This window comes from Synchiropus splendidus, chromosome 2 (assembly GCF_027744825.2).
Source record: "Synchiropus splendidus isolate RoL2022-P1 chromosome 2, RoL_Sspl_1.0, whole genome shotgun sequence".
In the NCBI taxonomy this organism is placed as follows: domain Eukaryota; kingdom Metazoa; phylum Chordata; class Actinopteri; order Syngnathiformes; family Callionymidae; genus Synchiropus; species Synchiropus splendidus.
The window spans coordinates 37,275,802-37,291,757 of NC_071335.1; positions in this window are offsets into that span (position 1 = coordinate 37,275,802).

Below are 15,956 nucleotides of genomic sequence, written 5' to 3' on the forward strand. Positions count from 1 at the left end.
TAGAAGCATATGGCTCAGAAGAAGTTCAGCCACAGTGAGCACAAAATGGAATTTTATTATGACCCAGTTTTGCACTGTACTATAGCATAATCATGATGGTGAAGAAATCAAAACCACAAGGCTGTTGCTATCAGCTGGGCCTCAGAATTTCAAATATAAGAGAAGCTGTTTGATCTGGATTAAACCCAAGTGCTAGATTAATGACAGGTGTTTACACAGTGATCCACGTCTGCTTTTTTTTTCCGGGTGTGCAGAGCAGAGCGTTGCAAGATTGTATTTCTGAATGTGAAATCAGATTAAGCTCAAACAGGGAGAGCAGGGGGGAGTGGGAGTGTGTGCTCCGCTACGCTCGCTTTACTCCGTGGTATGTGAAAGGGATTGTGTATGTATGAGTGTATGAATGAGGGCGACTCTGTTGGGGGTGCTGGGGATTGCGGTTCTTGGCTCCTAGGTATGTAGCCTGAAGTTTCACTGCATATATAAGATGCTTGCGTCCACCTGTTGATGGCTATGATAAGAAACCTCTGTGGCTCATGTTACATCCTTAATGTCTTCATAGTGACAGTCATAACAATGTCACAACATGATCGCAAGATGTTGTTACATCTCAATATCAAGTCATTTTACGTTAGCTTCCTCCACTGGTGTTTACAGTCTTCCCTCCAAACTCAAGTCTGGAATTTTTAGAAAAGAATAGAATAGCCTTTATTGTCCTTGTACAGTGTACGAGATTTGAGCGCTATTCCCTTGGTGCAAACAATGTAAAAAGAATATATCAAAACAATCAGCAGAAAACAACAAGTAGGAACTAATAAATAATATGTACACAAATAGCAGCAGTAAAAAGAGCATGATTACAGCAAGTGGCACTTATCTGGATGGAAACTTGAATGATTTGTTATTGCACATAGTTATTCTTTATTGCACTGTGATCAATGTGGTCAGTAATAATGAATTTTGTAGACTGTTTTATCTGGTTTTGTTGTTTGTGTTCACTACTGAGATAGCTTTCGGGAAGAAGCTATCTCTGAGTCTATTTGTCCTGGTTGACCTGCTACCGTCTGCCTGACGGTAGCAGGTCGAACAGAGAGTTACTGGGGTGGGATGAGTCCTTGATGATGTTGCCTGCTCTGCTGAGTTAGCGGGAGTTGGCCATGTCCTCCAGGCTGGGCAGAGAGCAGCCAGTGATCTTCTGGGCTGTGTTGATGACTCTCTGCAGAGCTTTCCTGTCTGCAGCTGAGCACCCTGCGTACCACGCTGTGATGCAGTACGTTAGGACGGTCTCTATGGCGGCTCTGTAGAAGGTGACCTGCAGCCTCTCCTCCAGGTTGTTTCTCCTGAGCACCCTCAGGAAGTGGAGACGTTGCTGAGCCTTCTTCACCACCGCTGTGGTGTTTGCAGACCAGGAGAGACCATCAGAGACCTGCACGCCCAGGAACCTTATGTAGTGGACCCTCTCCACACAGTCACCCTGGATGTGGAGAGGGGCCGGGTCCGCTCAGCCCTTTCTGAAGTCCAGGATGAGTTCTTTTGTTTTTGTGGAGTTCAGCTGAAGGTTGTTTACTGAACACCATGTAGTCAGTCAGTTGACCTCATCTTTGTAGTGAGCATCCCCCCCGTGATGAGTCCGACCACGGTGGTGTCATCCGCAAACTTAATGATGGTGTTTGAGAGATGGGTCGGGGAGCAGTCCAAGAAGAGCATCCTCACGTAGCTTCCCTGCTGCTCCAGATGACTCAGCGCGGTGTGGAGTGCTATGGTGATGGCGTCCTCAGTGGATCGGTTTGGTCTATAGGCAAACTGGTGGGGGTGCAGATTGGGGGGCAGACAAGTCCTGATGTGCTGACAGACCAGCTTTTTTAGCTCCCATTCGTCTCGGTGGCGTTTCTGGTCCACCAGTTTCTGACAGGACAGGTATGAAGGGTATGATGATACTGATTCTCTTTTGGGAGGGGTGGAGTCATCACACTGCCAGACCCACCCAAGCTAAGACGGTTAGTTTGAAGCTTCAGACCTGAAGCAGGTGATCAAAGAGCAGGGTTGAGCTTTTGTTAGACAAATCAGATTGCAGTGTGACATCTAGTGGTGCTCCCGTAGATAGCAATCGAATTAATGCTACCTTACCTGAGAAAAACTACTGAGATCCTTAAATCCGTGTACTGTGGTGTGAGCGACAAATGAACGCATACTAAACTGTGGCACATATCACCATGACACAGACGAAAACAGAAAATCTATTATCTTTCATCTCTAAGTTGTTTTAAAATAATAATAATATATATACATACTTGATACTAGAAAGGCACTGGGACAGTGCCGACCTTGGGCTCTCATTTCCACCCTCACTGTTATAGCCCGACACATATTTTAATCAATATAATTTGTATCAACAATATTTTGAAATTAACGCAATCTGACAGCAGGTGGCAGCAGTGTTCTGGGGTGCCTATAATATGCATTAGATGTGGAGAAGAGGCCACGCAGCAGGGGTTGAATGAGAAACCCTGTAAAATATTAAATACAGTAACATGAAAGTACAGTGGTACCTCGGTTCTTGACCGTAATCCGTTCCAGCTGCTCGAGACGTGATTTGTTCGAAATCTGAATCAATTTTTCCCATTACAATTAATGGAAAAATAAATAATGTGTTCCAAGCCTTAAAATAGGCTTTTGTAGGAGTGAATGTACCCAAGTAAGGCTCTGTCCGAGTCTCGCCTCATGCCTCATCTCCAGCCGACAACAGGACATCGAGTGCTCCAGCCTCGGAGGTGTGGAGAGCGAGCAGCTCCCCTGTGACACTCTACCACGGTCCAGTGCGGAGACAGGAAAGGTTATACACCTCAATATGAAGAAAAAAACAGTCAGGAAATGTAGCTAACGGGACACGTCTGCATACAGAGGCTGCGTTATACACAATAACAAAGCGCATTGTGGGTCAGCTGATCGGTCCGCGCATGCTATGTTTTTTCCGGCTTTTTTCGGGGGAGTTCTGGATTTTCGTTTGAAATTAGAAGCAAATTTTAGTTTGAACTCTGATTTATTCGAAGTCCGGGACGTTCGAAAACCGAGGTACCACTGTACATTTTTTAAGAGAGCAGACTGTTGTGTTTGCCCGCTATAATCTGACCTCACCATGTGTCTAAATGCGGCAGTTGACACACTGAAAAACAATGATGGAATGTTTAGAACGATTGTGAATCTAAAATCAATTCATGTTATTTTAAACTGACCAGGAAGTTGTATTGAAATACGTTCAACTTGTAGTCAATTTGTTTACAAGCCAATGCTTAGTTAAGGCCCTTATACTGATGGCCTGTCGCTCTCATGGGCTGAGGCTAATATAAAGAGCCATTATTGGTTTTATTCTGACCTCGGTGTTCTGCAAGAGAGGGCTTGATTTCGCTTGTGTTTTTCAGGACATGTCAGTCAGTGCAGGGGAAATTAGCTTGTGGAGAATAAATATCAGCTTGTTCTCAAAGGCCGAGCCAGCAGCAGATCACGAACCACGTGGTTCTGTCCTATAGCTATTTTAGCAGTGTCGGAGATCTGGATACTGGGGAAACCATTCTCTGCCTGTAAGTGTTTCAGAATTGTATTTCACTGAAGTTCCCCTTTACCCTTGAAAAATATGGGCGGTTACGACCAGAAAAATTTTAAAATTTGTCGTACCAAGTGATGTCCTATGTATTGAGAGAGGTTTGCCTTGAAATCAACATGGTTGTTTGGACTCAGTAACAGTTTAACAGATAGAAAGTAGATCAACGTAACGTAAAAATGTCAAACACTTTGTGTCCTCCATACAGATGGTTCTCTAGAGGATTCTGCTTCAAAGTGTCTGCAGGACTTAGAGCTAAATGAAAACTGCAAGCATGAAAGAAAAATGTAATCTATTGTAAAACCAACTATTTTCTCACGTTGTTACTCTCATCACCACTTTATCGTATTTGTCAGTGGAAGTAGATTATAATTAGAACCATTGCAGGATGTGTGTTGTTTCGTACAAGACGGTTGTGGATTATTCATTTACTGCTCTTCTACTGTGTCTGTCATCTTAAATCGGCATGTTATTATTGCCATATTCTTTCAGTGTGCCTTAGTTTATGTGTTTGTGTGCACACGTTACTCTCATACATAGAAGAACACTCACTTATCCAACCCTGTTTCCCACTGAGCAGGATTTTCCAGGGTTTGTCTTGATCTTGGACACTTTTCGGCCGAAAAGTTGGCTTTTATCAAACAGGCACACCAACACACGCTTCAGATGACGTGACTGAGACTTTCATTATTTTCCTGGGGACTTATCTCTGACCTTAACTGCAGACTGCCCCACATTGTTCCACTATTTTTCAAAAGGGGACATGTGTCCTGTCACCAAAGGGGGATTTCTTTTATTAAAATGGTGCCCCCTTCCTCTTAAGAATTACTGTCACCCTCAAACTGCTTCCTATTCCAATAAAGTACAGCCTTAAAATCTCTTTGGAAGAGTGTGTCCTTCGTTTTAAGGTCCTCAAAGTGATCCTCAAAAGACTTGCATATTAGTCTTTATTGTGTCTATAGAGTACGAGGGGTTGTGACACTTATAAACCGTCTGCAGTCCAGGACACTCAGACACTCTTTTACAGCATGTGTGTAATGTGTGAGCTGAAGTGTGTGTCTGTGTCTGTGTTAAAGCATATCTGTCCTAGTGAGGTTCAATTTTGGGGAAAACACCCCAATATATATATATAATATCTGAAAGGAGAATCAAGAATGTTTCGAGGTTCACAACAAATCTACATATAAAAAGACGTTGTGAAAAAAATGTGTTGCTCAGAGTGAAACTACTGACCTCCACTCACATGGCTGTCTGAAGTTTGTGTGCAAGTCAAACTGAAGTATTCAAGAACAAAGGGTGTATAAACTGCAGGAGAAAATCTGCAGGGATCTCTGTCGGCCAAGGCAATGAACACGAGAGAACTCCCACACAGAATTAAAAAAATACTCAATATTGAAAGCCTCACTAGCCTCACTGACGGCCGAAACAAGACTGCAGACAGCTAGTCGACAAGTCAGAGTAAGACAAAACAGTTTGCATTTTTTGAGCACATTTGAATCATCCTCCAAAGGATCCATTTCACTCTTGACTGTAGTGCATTCAGTTCATTTACTTCGACATCGATTCTAGCTTCTATTGGCGACTTTTGATTTTCATTTTGAGTTTCAGTTGAAGATGCACTTTCACTGCTCTATCCTGGCCAAAATGACAAGGTGTAAAAAACAAAATCTCGCTTGGATGACAGGTCCACAATCAACTGTATATCACATCAAAAAGAAATACTGAAATCCTAGAGTAAACCTGCTTAATATATTCAGTGACATTCAGAGGATGAAGAGCACCTGAACAGAAGACCACACTTCCTTCCTTAAGAGGCAACCCATCATCTGGCCTCACCAATCTGAGACCCTGTCAGCACGTCAGTCCAACTGTCTGTCATCCTGACAGGGCCCAGACTCGCCTGCCGCTCCCTCAATATTGTCGGCTGCCGTTTTCTGTCTCTGCAGGAGCCATCCAGCGCAGGAGTCACACTTAGCCGTCATTCTGACGAAAAGGTCAGCAAATAATTAAGAGAGCTTGAAACACAGTGTTGAAAAATACCTTTCTCTCCAATATGAACCATAACTTTTGTAGTACAGAAAATGAAATGATGACGCTAGTCCTAAATTCAGTAAAAATAATGTGGGCTGTGCAGACTTTTTGAATCAAGAGGCACAATGGGTACTTTTTTTTTTAAATACTATGTCATAGATGTAGCAACTATGATTTAAGATGTGTCCAGAATCTCAGTTCGAACGGGTTGTGGAAATTTACAATAACGGCGACTGAATCAGACAATGCTGTCAAGCTGTTTAGCTTTAAAAGAGAGCATCTCCAGGAAAAACAACCATGACACAAGTTTTCTTGATGCCATATACTGTTGTTGCTGGTTGTCAGTACCAATTTCTAGCTGTATACTAAAGTTTTACCACTGTATATTCAACCCATTCTCACTCCAAATAGAAACGATTTTAAAGTAACGTGTACGTCCTATGTTGATGCCATGTTGAGCCATCCCTGTTGCCTTCCCGGGTGATGTCCCAGAGGGGTTAGGACATACACAGAGTAGTGACAATCGGGAACTCTCATCACTACTTAGATAGTCACTTGGTATATAGCTCCGTGCTGCTTCTGATTCCTAGCGGCACTTCACAGTATAGAGCGAAAGCAGTGCCCTTCCATTACTAACCCCAACTTCCATCTTTGTTGTACGTGCCACTGAGCCCACAGTGTCAGGATATGCAGACGAAGGCAGAACATTTGCTTCAACAGAAAACGTAATGTGTCAACATCAGCTAAAGTCACTTGACAAGAGTCACTATTTGACACCTTGCTCTCCATCCATTCACTGATGTCGTACAGTGTGAGTGATACAGTGTGATACTTTTACCTTGTGTCAGTGTGAGTTTGTGCAGATAAAATTAGTGATCTTTGGTTGGTAGCCCTCTCACATGGCTAAACAAACAACTGTACTCCGCCATGTGCTTATTGCCAAACTGCGAGCGCAGTCATTCATGGTTCGTCACTGCTGACAACCTTTGATCAGGTCTATAAAGCCCATGGAATATTGTTTGAATTTGTTTAGCAAACACACTAATTATACAGGAAAAAGCAGCAGATACTAATATGAAACCAAGTCTGTGATATATTTTGTGGTTTTACTCCAAAGGAGAAAGAAATCTACTGAACTAAGTCAGGTGTCAGTCAACAAGAGCTCAAAGAGCACTGTTTGTCTTTGGATTGTGTCAACTAAACAGTTTTAAAATAACCAGAGCCAAAACCTGAGTTTAAATATGAAAGAAAGAGGGGGGGAACAAATGAGAGATTTTGAATTGATGATTGAATCACTGAGTGCAAAGTCAGACAGGCATTCTAAAGAATTCTAAACTTCTTAGAAAATAAATCACTGGCGAGGAACTGCCACTCTTTATCCGAAGCCTAATCTGTTAAATGGAAATTCATTATCTACATAATCTGATTTAAGTGTACTGACGTTGACAAAACATCCTGCTAGAAATGGTGAGTTGAATGGAATCATTTGGAACACACATTTGTTTAAATGACTTTGGTCCTGTCCTTGATGTTTAAGAAAGATGGCTGTCAGAATGCACGAGTCCTCAACATTTTGACATGTTTCATGCATGTATATCTGCTGGTGACTTTTTGGGCTCCAAGGTTTCTTGGAGACTGTCTTATTCAGAGAATCAGTCAGAGTTGAGTGAGTGTTCCCTGGTTAAGAGTGAGTACAGAGAGGCGGGGCAAGACCTGGTCCTATGGAGATGTACAGGACTGATGTGGGATGTTGGATATTATCCCGGGCAGAAACCATTCCAGCCCAAAGAAAGAAAACGAAAACACATCGGCCAGGCTGCTCCCACTCTGGAAAAAAGTCATCTCAAATTTATGAAACAAGCTTGGACAAAGAGAGCCAATAATTGCTGTGGACGGTTCTCTCCTGGTCTTCATTATGTCTGGTCAAACTTGAAGTGGTCGTGAAAGACAGACATTTTCACTTTCTTTCTCCCCCTGCCTGCCACACACCCTCTTATTCCCAAAAACAAAGTGCCAAATTCTTGTCATGTTTTTTCGAACCTCCGCAGCGTGAGCAGGGAGTCGCTCACTCTGGAGATGACATTGAGTTAGTCACTCGCACATGAAACACAAGGGGAGGGTTCCTTTTCTCACAGTCATGCACAGAAGAGCCTGATCAGATAAGCACATTTTTATTTGATTTTATAAAGCGCCGCACCACAGTCACGTTACATTTGATGACTGATTAAATTATGACTAAATGGTGTGGGAGGGGATGTGAGAGCTGTGTGGTCTGACGCTGTCAGCCAGAAACAAACCGCACACTTACAGCCAATCCCAACCAGCCAGCCCCTTCACCACACTCACAATTAACTTAAACATCTGTGTGTGTTGATGAGCTAATGGCTGTGTGTGTGTGCGTGCGCATGAGCAAATTACATCTGTTTCAAGTGAGAAACTATGTTCCTAAGTGTGGCTTCGCCTGAGGTCCTGGGTCTGTTGCCAGGCCAGGCATTCTCACAACACTCACAATGCTGCACATATCTGAACTCAGTTCAGCAACGATGTACCTAACGCTAACCACCAGCTGAACGCTTAATCTGAGCCGCTAAATCGAATCCCAGCTCTTAGTGATCCCCGAGACTGCCGCTAAGATCGTCTCTTTCTCTGAAGCCTAAATGCTTCTCACAAGTCCCACACACAAAAAAAAGTACTTTAAGTATGTGGGTATGACTGTCCAAGTCTTGCCAAGACATACTAACCTTTAGACAAAAGTAGGCTTTGCTTTACAAACATATAACAAAGATGTGAGTGATGGGACAAGGAAACAAGAGGCTCACATATTTCATCCTTTCCAGACATGATTGGATGATAGTTAGGTTTTTGACATTTTTTGAGTGAACATAGTGAAAAGGCGAGAAAAGAAAATGCAGTTTTATGCCCTTTACCATTTGTTATTATTTTGCGATTATTGAGAGGAGACTGCGCCATAAGATGACGGCATCAAAGAGCGTCTCTCTGACAGAATTTATTTGGACCACAACGTGTGTGACATGATATCCAGTCCTATCAATATCGTATCCACACCCTCCGAGCAGAACTTTTTTTTTTTGCCTTTTTGGATTTCAAGTGTTTCCATTAATGTTTATTTTTGTGATAATTCAAACAAGTATAGGTGGGTGGAAACCCCGTTTGTGTTTGTTTGACCTTGACTTACTGCATGACAGTACACCTATGCACATATGTATTACATACGTGCATGAAGGTTGCTTTTGCTGATGATGATCTATGACCTTTGAAGACACACGGAAACAACACTGAATCAACAACGCTCTTTTTTTATCACAAAGATGAAAGACACATAACTATAGTTGAGTTGCATGATTTTTGCGGTCTTTGGAATTTGTACATTTTTAGGGTGTTCAGGAAAGAACTTACCACAAGCTAGCTCAATCTATAGTTTGATTTGAGGAAGGAAGACACTCTCATTTTCGACAATTATGTTTTAGCCAAAAAACTGATGCTCGGGGCATGATAGGCTTTAAACATTTTATACACGCTGATATAAATGTATTTTCATGACTGTGATGTCCAGGAGGCTGCATGTATGTACAATGTGTCAAGTCACCGTGTGGAAGCAAGTGTGTTTTGGACGCTCCAGGAGGAGATGAGTATGAGGTGGTGCCATTTCATAAGCTGTGTCTGTGCTAAAGGCTGTTCAGACCACAGTGACAAATGTTACAGTGAGGACTGTCATGGAGTGGAGGGCGATATGGCAAAAATATCTTATCAGGATTCTTGAGACTAAATTGAAATGAGTTACTGCACTGTGTAACCAAATAAATATGAAATTATTATTAGATGTGACTCTGCATCATTCAATACAGTCAGTAAAACAAGTGCACCAAAACATTAAATAACTTATTCTAAAGGGTCAAATTAACATGTTAGCCAAAGTAACTGAGGTTAACCTTTCATTGCAACAATTTGGAACAAAGAAGATCAAAGTGCAATGACTTTGGTTTTAAGCCAACTATCAGCTAACTGAACCTTGATGCTCTATGAGTGTAAATAAAGGTTTGAAGTGAAACTTCACATTATTACTATTAGCTCTATTAGCTATGCAGCGCAAGAAACTTTGGCATCACAAGTCAGACAAGGAACACTTCATCATTCTGCCGTGAAGGTGTGTGGTCATGTTAGAGATGCATCTGGTTATAGAACAACTCACAGTAGTGTTTTATTTGCGCTGGCTGGAGTGTGCGTGGGAGGATGATGCGTATGACAAGAGCGCTCTGGGCTGTTTCCTACACCAGCAAGAGTACGTGCATCAGCAGAAATACTGTAACTTATGGAAAGTGACCTAGACTGTCCATATTAAATCCTAACTTTAGCAGATCATCAACACGTTCTGCATGTTCACAAGCTAATATATTGTCACATTGCACACCCCAAATATCATGTGAATACCAGCTGTCACAAAACACTTCTTGTTTTCAAGACCACATTTCTTGATCTTGACCTAGAATCTACTGCTTTGAAACTATGTCTTGTCTATGTCTTTTAAAATTTAAATTAGCTAAATTCTCAACTGAATAAGTTTTAGAAAAACCTTAATTCAAATGCTACCGAGCTTCATGCTCATTGACATCGCCGGAGCCACTACTACCACGACTACCTCCACCAGTCATGGAGGGCGTGTATTGGGGTCTCTGGTCTTCCATTTGTAAAAACAAACAAACGACACACTTGCAAAATGTATTTATAATACAACTTTGAAGGCTAGGTTGGAAATGAGATAACTTAAGAGGGATTTGAGTTTGGTGGCGTTGGTTAGTTTGTATTTACGATGGCAAAAGACTAATGTGTTCTGTATTCAGTTAGCTGTTGGTCTTGGACTTGGCTCAGTCTTGTCATGCTCAGGTCAGGTTTTGACTCAGCCTCGGGTTAGGTGGTCTCGCCTACAACACTATTTGATAGCGCTTTGAGTGTCTTATTCCTTCAGAGCTGTCAAGCACGAAGCATTCTCAGTAAATTTTGGGTTAGGGTTGGGGTAATATTTTAACCTTTAACCTGCCTTTCAATTTATCTCTATTGACACTTTTCAGAACAGTCCTAAACAGAAAACCCACTTGTAGATCCTAAATAGCATGTAAAAGAGGTCACACATTTTAAAGTCTTCAGTATTTCGAGTACAGCAACTCCAAGCATTGGAAAAAAAAAAAGAAAAAAAAAAACATCTGTGTTAAATATTTGCTTCTGTTATTTTTGTAAATTAGCCCAGACAAACTGCTGAAATGTATGGTTTGAATAAACTTTATGATTTGAAAAAAAGCACTATGACAACTTGACAAATACAAAACAAAGCAAACGAGCGGGTGAAGACAGGCTGACATCTCACAGTACCATGATTTCCTGCTCTGAGTTTGTGTGACATGAGGGAATGCACTTAACCTTGCATATGGTTTTGGTTTGGCTAATTCTGCTCATCCCTTGTTCACCTCCCTCTTGGCCGTTCCCTGAGTGGATTCTGGCCTCTTGCATCTTGAATTAAAATGACAATTCGTCTTCCAGGTCCCTACACTCTTCCTCAATCAAAGCTGTGCATTCCTTGTCGAAGGTTAGCATCCCCGTAAGTGCTTTTTGTTTAAAAGAATAATAATCCCATGTAAACCAACATGCCACATTATCCCTCGGAGCGTTTTTTTTTTGGTTTTTTTTTCACCGAGTCTCTTCTTATCTAACGTCTCTTCCAGACACCCTCAAGACAGGCAGAGAAAGAGAGTGATGGGGTCAGTAAAAACCAGCGTGATGGGGCACTAGTTATGAAAGACGTCTTAAAATCTGAAGCAGCTTGACATCTCTCTGCACAGTGGTACCTCTCCAGGTCAACGCTTGCATGTCACAGCCTCTAGCTTGCCCGATTTCCTGTCTTAGTCAACGTCCTTCAGGAGTGGGGGGGTATTATTCATTATACTTTCTTTAAGTCCCCTTCACATCCCGATTGCTACCCATTAATTCAATGGTCAAACACAACATCGGGATTTTCGGTAAAAAAGATTTGGCACTGATGATCAGGATACGACCAACAAACCATTTTCTAACTTCAAACCATTGCTAACTACAGAGACCAGCATTATTCCTTTAACTGCAGCACTAAAGCGTCTTCTTAGCAAAGAAGTGCCGACGTACCATGAAGTGAAACCAAAGACAAGTACACTCAGAGTCTCAACTTGAACTTTTGAGAGTCGTTGGAATGGTCGCGTTGAGTTGAGATGCATGTATGGATTTTCCATGAGCTGCTCTCGTGTGTTCTTCTATCACCCAACTTTGGGGTGTCAGGTAAATTGGTGAATTGTTGGTGGCTGTAGCCTAAAAAATAGTGAATAACTGTTTCCATTGACCTAGAATAGAAAGACCTTCTCAGACCCGCGCAACCCAACTTACTCTGACTGAAATCGCTCACTAATCCTTGTGAATGGCAGGTGACATTACCTGTCACTGTCTCTTCCAAATATTGTCACAGGTGGGATTGTCTCGTGAGCCCATTTTAGCTTGAAGGATGTGGGACTGGTGCAGTGAGAGAGGCCCAAGGAGGATGGATTACCGATGTTGCTGCGTTAGTTTAGATTGATGGCTTGCAGTAAATGATGTACACCTTCCTTCTAGCAACTAGTTGGCTTTTTGGTGTCGATGACTTGGTGCAGCGTTTGAACATAAATGAGTTGTGTTGTTTCCATTGTCACTGATAAATGGTTTGAGAAGAGGGACCACAAAGGGCTTTAAAGCTAGGACCTGAGTGTCCAGTGTGTACGAAGGGCATGAGGTAGTCAGAGCAATAACTGAATTAAATTTGTGCAACTGTACTGTATGTAGGGAAATGCGCCCTATCTCCAAGCACTTACGCCAAGTCAGGTTTCTATGGTGGAAGATGTATGCTTTCTCATCTCTTCTTGACTTTCACGTTCCAAAGCTTGGAAATAGACAGTGAATAACTGAACAGCAGTGTTACATGCATAGGGACCTTCTCTATGACTAGATCTCAAGGAGCTTGTTCTTGTGTTGCCAAGTCCTTTTAAACTCGGGTTCAGGAGGCAGAGCTTCAAACAGAAGTTTGGGGAAATGCTGTATGACACATAAACATAGCCATGTCCCACAGTGACCACCATCTCCCATTTAACACCAGGAATTCTAAACAGATGTAGCATGTAGTTGTGTGCTTTGACATGGGAGGCTGACACGAGGGCTGCGCCAGAATGTGCTGGGATGGGAATACTGCACCTCTGCAATCACAATGGAAATGGTCCAAACACAATATTGATCTCCTGTCTTACACACACATATGCATGCACACTTATGCATGATATGCATGCACTCTTAATATTCACACACCCTTAAAAACCACACAGGTAATCATTTCCATCTTGGGAATGCCTTTGAGGGTGCCTCCCTTTATGTTAAAAAAAAGTTCCCAAAGAAGGTTGAAAATATTTTTTTCAGTCCCTTTTGAAGGTCCCTGGGTTTCAGTTTGGCGGGTGTAACATGTCAGTGATTACACTTGGCAGTTGCCAATAACACATGGGACTCTCCCTTTGTGTAATGATTGTGGTTATTTTTTATTATTTATTGGTGTTACATATAATTTGATACACTGAATCCAGGTTTTATCAGGAAAAGAAAATCGACTGCTAGAATTTACTGTCTTAAAATATAAGTGGAAAAGACAGACTCCCATTTACAGACAAACACCACTAACTTCTGCGGCAGGAAGAATGTTTTAATGGGCATTTTGAATGAAATTATACCGATGACATCATGGAAAATGCATGCCTCATCAATATTATGGTTTGGTTTGATTCAAAATAAAAAGAGAAACGTTTGCTTTGATTCGATCAGTAGAAATACCGTAGTGCATACTGAATCAGTGTGGTTGTTGGAATGAGAAACAGGTCTGTTTGGACCCTATTTGTTCTCCTCTGTCGAAAGCATTTGTAGATCTTATCTTTACAAACACATGGGCTCGTAAGATAAACTTTTAAGATGAGTACTAGTTCCTCTCAGCAGGATGAAAGGATGAGGGACTGGTAACCACTGAATGCTTAGGGCCCCACACATGAAGTTAAAAAAGCCCCACAATAAACCAGTGTTGATAACAGAAGCAAATGTCACTCTAATCTGAGGCCGTCCTTACCCAGTCCATCTCATGCAGCAAACTTCCGCGAGTGCCTGTCATTTATTTACAGTGTTTTATTCTGATTATTCCGTTGGAAAAAAAAAACAAAACCCACCACCATCCAACGCACTGGCATTCAGCAATTTGTATTTTCTGCTTATTGTTACAATTGTGAGATTTCGGGTTTAAAGGTCTTCCGATGAAAAAAATGAGCATTTTTATTACTTGCATTTTAATGTCTATGTGTCGGACTGTTTCTTGATTGGCTTCGGTCCACGTCACAATGCTGGTCAAGAGTGATCAGCTCTCCCTACACTCATAAAGATCTTTGGTCAGAAATATTGTTTAATATTCACAATTGTCTGCCCCGACCATTTTTAGAGATAATAATTGAGACAAATTCCCTCTTAACACACCACAGCAACAAGGATTCTCTGATAGGATTCACAATCAGTTTCACATGCTGCTAATGGATTAGACAACAGGAGGAAAATAGAGGCAATCGGCAAGACTCCCCCAATAAAGGAGTGGTTCTGCAGGTGGTGAGCACAGACCACTTCTTAGTTCCTATGCTTCCTGGCCCGACATCCACTGGTGGGGGTTATGGCACTGGCATCCCGTGCCACGGGTGAAAGCAGGTTCACATTGAGGATAATGTGACTGGGGAGTGTCAACAGTTCCTGCAAGATGGAGGCATTGATGCTATGGACCTGTTTCCCAGAACTGAATCCAATTGAGCTTGTTTGTGTCCACTGCCATTCACAACCATATGCATGTGTTTTCTTGTCACAATAGCATGAGCAGATTTGAACTGCCATGCTTCATGTGCGTCTCTAAGCATGTTTCACTTTGCCGATAACACACAGAGTTGCTGAGGTATTAAAGGTGAGGCTACTGTGCCCCCGTTTGAACTACATAACAGGTTCCAGGTGCTACGCTCGATCATATTACACACAATGAGTGTCCCCAACTGGAAGCACACAGCCAGGCTTTTGTGGTGTGGTGGTAATGAGTTACGTTGGTGGCTGAGGTTTTATGTGCCTCTGGGAATCTGCAGACACCCCAGAGGGACCACCACCTCGGTGCTAAGCTGTGGCTCGTTTCTAATCACTCACTGCACCAGATGTCACAGAGAGGGAACTGTGGGCAATCGTCTCTCCACTCGCCTTGTTCTTCTGCTTGTGCACACAACCTGAAACACTTGATTCAAACAAGGCACTACAAGATTACATTTAATGAGAATGAATAATGAAGACTGTTGCACTGAGAGCAAGGTTTTCCATATTCCTTTCACTGTCTAAAATTAAAACAAATGTCTGATGTTTAAAATCAAATTTTGTTTTGTGCTCCCTTCTTCTTCTTCTCTCCAGGACCCCGAGACATGCAGGTGGGATCAGGGCCGACCCTTCTCATCCTGGACATGGACTGTTTGTTCCTCTTCCCTCTGGCAGGAGGCTACGGTCCATCCAGACCAAAACCTCCCGTCACAGGAACAGCTTCTTCCCCACAGCCGTCAGACTGTTGAATTTGTGAACAGCCATTTTATTTTATTATTTTATTATATTTTATATTTTCTGTCATCGCTTTATTCCAAAACACTTTCATAATTGGTGGGATCCCCACTGACCATGGCAATAAATTTGATTCTGATTCTTCTAAAGTCATTATTTAAACAATGAGTTGGGCTCATTTATTTTGTTTGGTCAGGTTTGGTTTGGTTCCCATGACTTAGTGAATTAAGATCCATCAGGGGCATTCATTCTCTATCATGTTTCCACAACTCTGTTACAGGTTTAAATTACAGTCATAGTTCAACTGGGTGACTTTCCAAATGTGCTTTACTGCCATCTGAACTTAAGAGTCCAATTCTGTTTACGGCATTAATCTATATGCCAAAACCTTAAACCAGAATGCATTATTTCAATAGCATAACAATAATAATAATATAATTCCTGCGAGAAAACACGGCACTCTCTCCTTCCTCCACTTTAAACAGACTAATGGTTTGTAAATGGTAACATGTTACATTACCCCTTACTGAAAAAAGGGGTTTATAGTTACCAGCATCACTGTATCTAGCAAGCGCAAGAGAAACAATGTGGTGTTATACAGTCAGTAAGCCCACGTCCAGACCTTCACATTGGAGAAACCAAACAACATCTCCATAGATGTTTGGCT